At 40.3% G+C, this 6,000-nt stretch overlaps 1 long non-coding RNA gene across 1 annotated transcript in view; it reads right to left on the bottom strand.

Annotated features, from left to right (window-relative positions):
• Positions 1 to 1,486: 1,486 nt before the first annotated feature.
• Positions 1,487 to 6,000, bottom strand: part of LOC142774394 (uncharacterized) — a 51,658-nt gene continuing 47,144 nt past the window's right edge. Inside the window, exon 3 of the long non-coding RNA XR_012886376.1 lies at positions 1,487 to 1,651. This is a non-coding gene — a long non-coding RNA (uncharacterized LOC142774394). The remainder of the gene's footprint in view (positions 1,652 to 6,000) is intronic.

The following is a 6,000-nucleotide window of genomic DNA, read 5'->3' as shown; positions in this document are numbered from 1 at the left end:
CCCATATGACATTTTATAAGTAGGCGCAACGTGAAGAGGCGCTTTTTCGCATTTAAAACTTCCAGAGCCACTGCATTTCATGATAGCAAGGCGCACCTTAGCAGTTGCAAGCAAATTATGGCGTATCTGGGAGCGAAGGTATACCGCCGAAGGCGCCTGGGTTCGAGATAGGCGTGCTGTCGTCTTTGAAGTGCCATCGATGATGTGCGGCAAAAGTTTGGTGTAATTTATGCGACGCCCTTAAAAGCAGGCAGAGTATATTTCTCATCGAAGTTTCATTTTATTGCCTTTACGGGTACCTAACGCCATTAATGGAATTCGAAGAAATACAGGAGTTTGTTTATTATGCCTTACAGTTCGTTATAAAGCTTCAAACTATTTAAAAGCTTTGTGATTTTCGGCGTGTAGGCGTTTCAAATTTCCACAGCACCAGTTTACATTTTTCAAGGAAGCTGGCGTCACGAACATCAGGATTTTTTTTTCTTCTAGGAGCTTGCTCGGATAGTGCTCTGTCCGGTGGCGCTGGTGTGTACACCAGTACGTGTTGCCAGTGTACACTTCGATCAGCGCTCAAGGTCACCGCTCCGGTCACTTCTGAGGTGATTCCATCAATGCTGCAAAGACTGTAACATGGCAAAGTTACCGCCTTATTCTATGTACTTGAGCTTCACGTTAACAGTTGGCAGTGTAGCCGCTTTCTTGTCTTCTTCTGCGTTCCCTGGGTTCGTTCTTTTTTTTTGCCTGTATATTTTCTCGATGCAATGCACCAACTACCCCAACAGTGACTGCTTTATAGGGCCACACAACAGGTTCCCAAAATACAAAAAAGAGACCGGTATTCTTTCCTGATATATTTCTCGTCCTTCTTGGCGCCCTACTGTGACGCAAACAGTAGTCCTCTGGAGTCTACAGCGTACAAGCTCTCTATTCATTGATATACGCGAAATATTACATGAGGTTTGTCTCCTGCACTGTTTTGCCATGCAGCCGCCCATCCGTTCTTCTTTGCCTCGCGTGAACATCGTGCACAATCAACCGATCAAACTTCTGTTTTTTGTGTTTACAACTGCGCAAGCGGTGATAACAGCGTGCAGCCGAGAAGCGTGCAATCCTTATAGGCTCTGGCGCCTAAAGCTGATACTGTTCACGTGCATTCAAGAACAAAGGGGCAACGAGGATGCATTGTGTGCATGAAGGAGTGGAGAAAACCATTCCCTCGTCTTTAAACGCGGGGTGGTGAGTGGCCCGTTAAGAATATCTTCAGTTTCGTATGAAGGAATGCTAATCTTTCTAATGTGAGCGAATTATATTGCTTTAACAGGAAGTCATACTGAAGTATTACAGCCTATTGTAATTTTCCTCAACAATTATTGCTTCTTGCATGCAGAACCAATTCCCAATTGTGGGTCTTGGCTAATTATCACATCTATACAAAAGTCAACTCACAGTGCTTCTAGAGATAGAAATAAGGTCTACCAGTGACCACTTACTGTTCAGACTGTTTATTTTACAATTCATTTCATAACGAACGACCCGTCTACCTCACTTTTTTGCATTCATAAAATGTCCGAATATAACCGTGGATGACCCGGTCACATTGGCAGTGGGGAAACGGGCATTTAGAAGAATCCCCATGATTGCATTGTGGGCTCTAAAAAGAGATGTCAGAGCATAACATCATGTCACAACCTTCAAGATAATATAAATATATATATATATATATATATATATATATATATATATATATATATAGAATGAATTAGGAAGAGTAGGGCTTCGGTTGCCTTAAAATTAGGAGAAAATAAGTATACACTTCTAAAAAACTGTTAATTGGTGGCGTTTCATTCGGAGACCGATCTTCATCAGACAAAGAGAGAGAGCAAACAAGTGCACACATAGACCAGTGGTCAAACAAGTAGTCAAAAGACACGTGTGCGTGTGCATACTTATACCTACGCATAACGCGTATATCCTGTACAAAAATATATATTAATAAAAAACAGGTGCACTTTTCAACGAGTGGCCAAGCACCCCATCATATACTGAATTGATCCACACTAATATGTGGTCCAACGACCACATGTGCGTATGCGGGCTTCTACCTACGCGTAGCACGTGGATTTTGTGAAAAAAGAATGAAAAGATATAAAACAATGCACACACAAGCAAGTGTCCAAACAACATAGAATCAAGCTAACTTCTTTCAAGTGCAGGTGGCTAAATTAAGCACAATCCAGTGATACATTGTGAACTTCTACTCCTCAGGCTCACACCTCATCTATTCCCCCCCCCCCCCCCTTTAGCTTGAAAAGAACATCTTTCCACTGGTTGCATGGAGCTTATATATATATATATATATATATATATATATATATATATATATATATATATATATAGAGAGAGAGAGAGAGAGAGAGAGAGAGATGAAATATATGATTAGAGTTTCTTCCGGCTACCGTAATAAAAGTTATAAACTTCGAGAGTAGTGCAGTATAGGAAACAAACAATAAAATATTGATTTAATCCTAACAGTTTCGGCTGGTGGACCAGCCTTCTTCGAAGATATATATATATATATATATATATATATATATATATATATAACTCATCCCCTGATGAAGGGAGGTCCCCTCCCGAAACTGTTGGGAAATAAATATATTTATCCTTGTTGACAACGCTCCCGTTGTGATATATCCCATACCTTCACGAAGACTAACTGGCCCATTGAATTATTACTCCCACCCACTATATATATATATATATATATATATATATATATATATATATATATATATATATATATATATATATATATATATATATATATATATATATATATATATATATATACGGTAGAAAAAGAGGTCGACAAACGTGCGAAAACACACTAGTTTTACTAACGTTTCGGCACGTGGGCCTGCCTTTGTCGGAGTGAATGGTTACACATGGCACACAGGGCACATATAAAAGCCGCTTCTTTGCGTATCACACGGCTAAGTCATTATCAGTAGTTTAAGAAAGTTTAGCCTTTCTCCTGAAGAATCATCGTCCCTAAGAGCTAATGAGCAAAAGAAACGTTCAGAGCTTAACGCACAGAAACGCAAAAAGTTGCTCAGAGATGGTGTAAAACTTCGAAACTCAATGCCTCCATCTTCGGCCAAGGAAAGAACATGTAAACCTGCAGCCGACAACATTATTAATATTTCAACTGCTATCTTATCTAAAGAAGAACTCAGTCTTTCATCCCGTGGTTTAAGCTTCTGTCCAGCAAGTGCTAACTATAATAAATTTCAGTTATACAAGGATTTAGACAACTTCGCACGAAATATGAGACTACGCGAATATTTCTTTGATCAGCCGAATCCCACCGACGATCCAACCGCCTTACCCTCGGCTAAACGTTGGACACCGGGGTCACAACGTGACAAACACTTGGACATGTTTATTAAAGCAGTGCAGCGAGATATCATTCAAGCTTATAATGAACCCCAGTCTTTTCGTCGAAACCTATCGACCCTATAAATAAAAGCTATAGAAAACCTTGGCGAACGCAGCGACATCACAATAAAACCTGCGGACAAAGGAGGTGCCATCGTTGTCATGGACACGACCAAATATATTGCTGAAACGAATAGTCAGCTTGATGATAGGTCGTTTTATAAGCGACTCGAAGCAGATCCGACTGAGGATTATAAAGCGATATTAGACGGCACAATAAGAAAACTAATAAAGGAGAAAAAAACTAAATAATAGGGCAGCTTCTCTGATCCCTCTTAGTCCGGCAGCTGGTAGGTTCTATTTGTTGCCAAAAATCCATAAACACAACAATCCTGGTCGCCCAATTGTTTCCGGCATAGGCACCGTGACAGAAAACTTGTCGCGTTACGTAAATAGCCTGATAAACCAGATACCCTCTACGTTCCAGTCATTTCTGCGAGATACTAATGACTTTCTTACTGATATTACCAACCTTATTGTACCTAACAACGCTCTCCTTGTCACTCTCGATGTTGCGTCTCTCTACACAAGCATACCGCACTTGGATGGTATAAGGTCCATGGTTGAGGCTCACGATCACTCCGCTCTCGACAAGTCCATTGATAGCTATACTGCTTGAAATGATTCTTCAGTATAACAACTTTGAATTCAATGAAGTGCATTATGTTCAAGTAAGTGGTACGTCTTTGGGTACTAAGATCAGGCCAAGCTATGCAAATATATTTATGGGATCCCTTGAGAACAAATTCTTGTGGGGTCGTTCGCTAAAACCTTTTTATAATAAAAGATTTATTGACGACATTTTCATGATTTGGCCACATGGAGAGGAAGAACTTTTGTCTTTTATTTCGGACTTTAATAATACTCACCCTTCCATATCCTTTTCGCACACATATTCACCAGAGACCATTAACTTTCTCGATGTCACAGTATATCTCGATAATGCAAAATTGAGCACTAAACTGTACCGCAAGCCGACTTACAGACAGAGGTATTTACACTTTCAAAGCAGCCACAAAAGGCACTGCAAATCCAGCATACCTTACAGCCAGACCTTACGCTTTAAGCGAATTTGCTCTGAGCTATCTGACTTTGATAATAACTGTAACCAGCTACGCACTGCAGTTCCTAAACAGAAATATCCACCCAAGTTAGTCGATGACGCAGTAAGGAAGGCGTGCCGACGCACAAGACCATACAGCACTCTGCATCCCCAAGAAAAATCCTAAAAGTCATTCTCAGGTTAACCTGGTTTTAAACCATAACGCATCGGCACCAACCGTCGCATCTATTTTCCGTAAACACCACAACATACTTATGCAGAGCGAACGCCTTGCAAAAGCGTTTCCAGAACCACTACGTGTTGTGTACAGACGAGGCAAAAATTTGCGAGATTTATTAACTTCCTCTAAAACCAGACAGAACAATAACGACCAGACGTTTGGTTGCCGTCCTTGTGAAAAGCCCCGCTGTAAATTGTGTGCACACATGACCACAACAACACTGGCAGCAAGTACTGCGACGAACTTCAAGTTCAAAATTAAGGCCAGTTTCACTTGTGATACTGCAAATGTCGTATATTTGCTACAATGCTCAATCTGTCATGTACAATACATAGGCCATACTGAAACTGCTTTTCGATACCGTTTCAATAATCATAAAGCTCATGTGCATGCCCTTCCTAACTTACCGATTTCAAGGCATGTCACCGAGGCAGGTCATTCATTCAGTAACATGATAGCTACAATACTGGAATCTGGTTTTAAATCACACCATGAACGCGAAGTAAAAGAGTCATTTTTAATTCATAAACTCAAAACACTATCTGCCGGCATGAACGAGAGCCCGGGTACGCTTACTTGCATATTGCCTTAGTAAATCGCTTTTTTGTTTTACTGACAAGTGTATATTTTTCGCACGATGTTGGCCTATTGTCAAATATTACCTACATAATGTAGGTGGCCTTTGTCGCTTCACCATTTTACTCGCATTCATTTTGCTCTGCCTGCTTTGTGATTTTGTTTATGTCTCTAAAGTTCTTTTTCTTTTTTAAAGGCTTACTGAATGTCTTTAGGCAGTAATTATCCCGCAGAACGTATGACCAAGTGAGCTACTGCGTGCGCAGTCTGTTATTTTGCTGACCTGTTTCATTCCGCACAAGTTGTAGGGTATCTAATACGTGCCAATACACTATTGTATAATGATACGCGTTTTCCGCTGTATATGCACTATAGCCACGTACCTTTGGTATATATAATCTTGTTTCTTAAACTACTGATAATGACTTAGCCGTGTGATACGCAAAGAAGCGGCTTATATATGTGCCCTGTGTGCCATGTGTAACCATTCACTCCGACGAAGGCAGGCCCACCTGCCGAAACGTTAGTAAATTTAGTGTTTTTTCGCACGTTTGTCGACCTCTTTTTCTACCGCATTTTCCACCGGATCCATTGAACTTCACCCCACTATATATATATATATATATATATATATATATATATA

This window comes from Rhipicephalus microplus, chromosome 10 (genome assembly GCF_043290135.1).
Source record: "Rhipicephalus microplus isolate Deutch F79 chromosome 10, USDA_Rmic, whole genome shotgun sequence".
Taxonomy (NCBI): Eukaryota; Metazoa; Arthropoda; class Arachnida; order Ixodida; family Ixodidae; genus Rhipicephalus; species Rhipicephalus microplus.
Note: the sequence above shows the minus strand (reverse complement) of the source record. Positions and strands in the feature narration are given on the sequence as shown.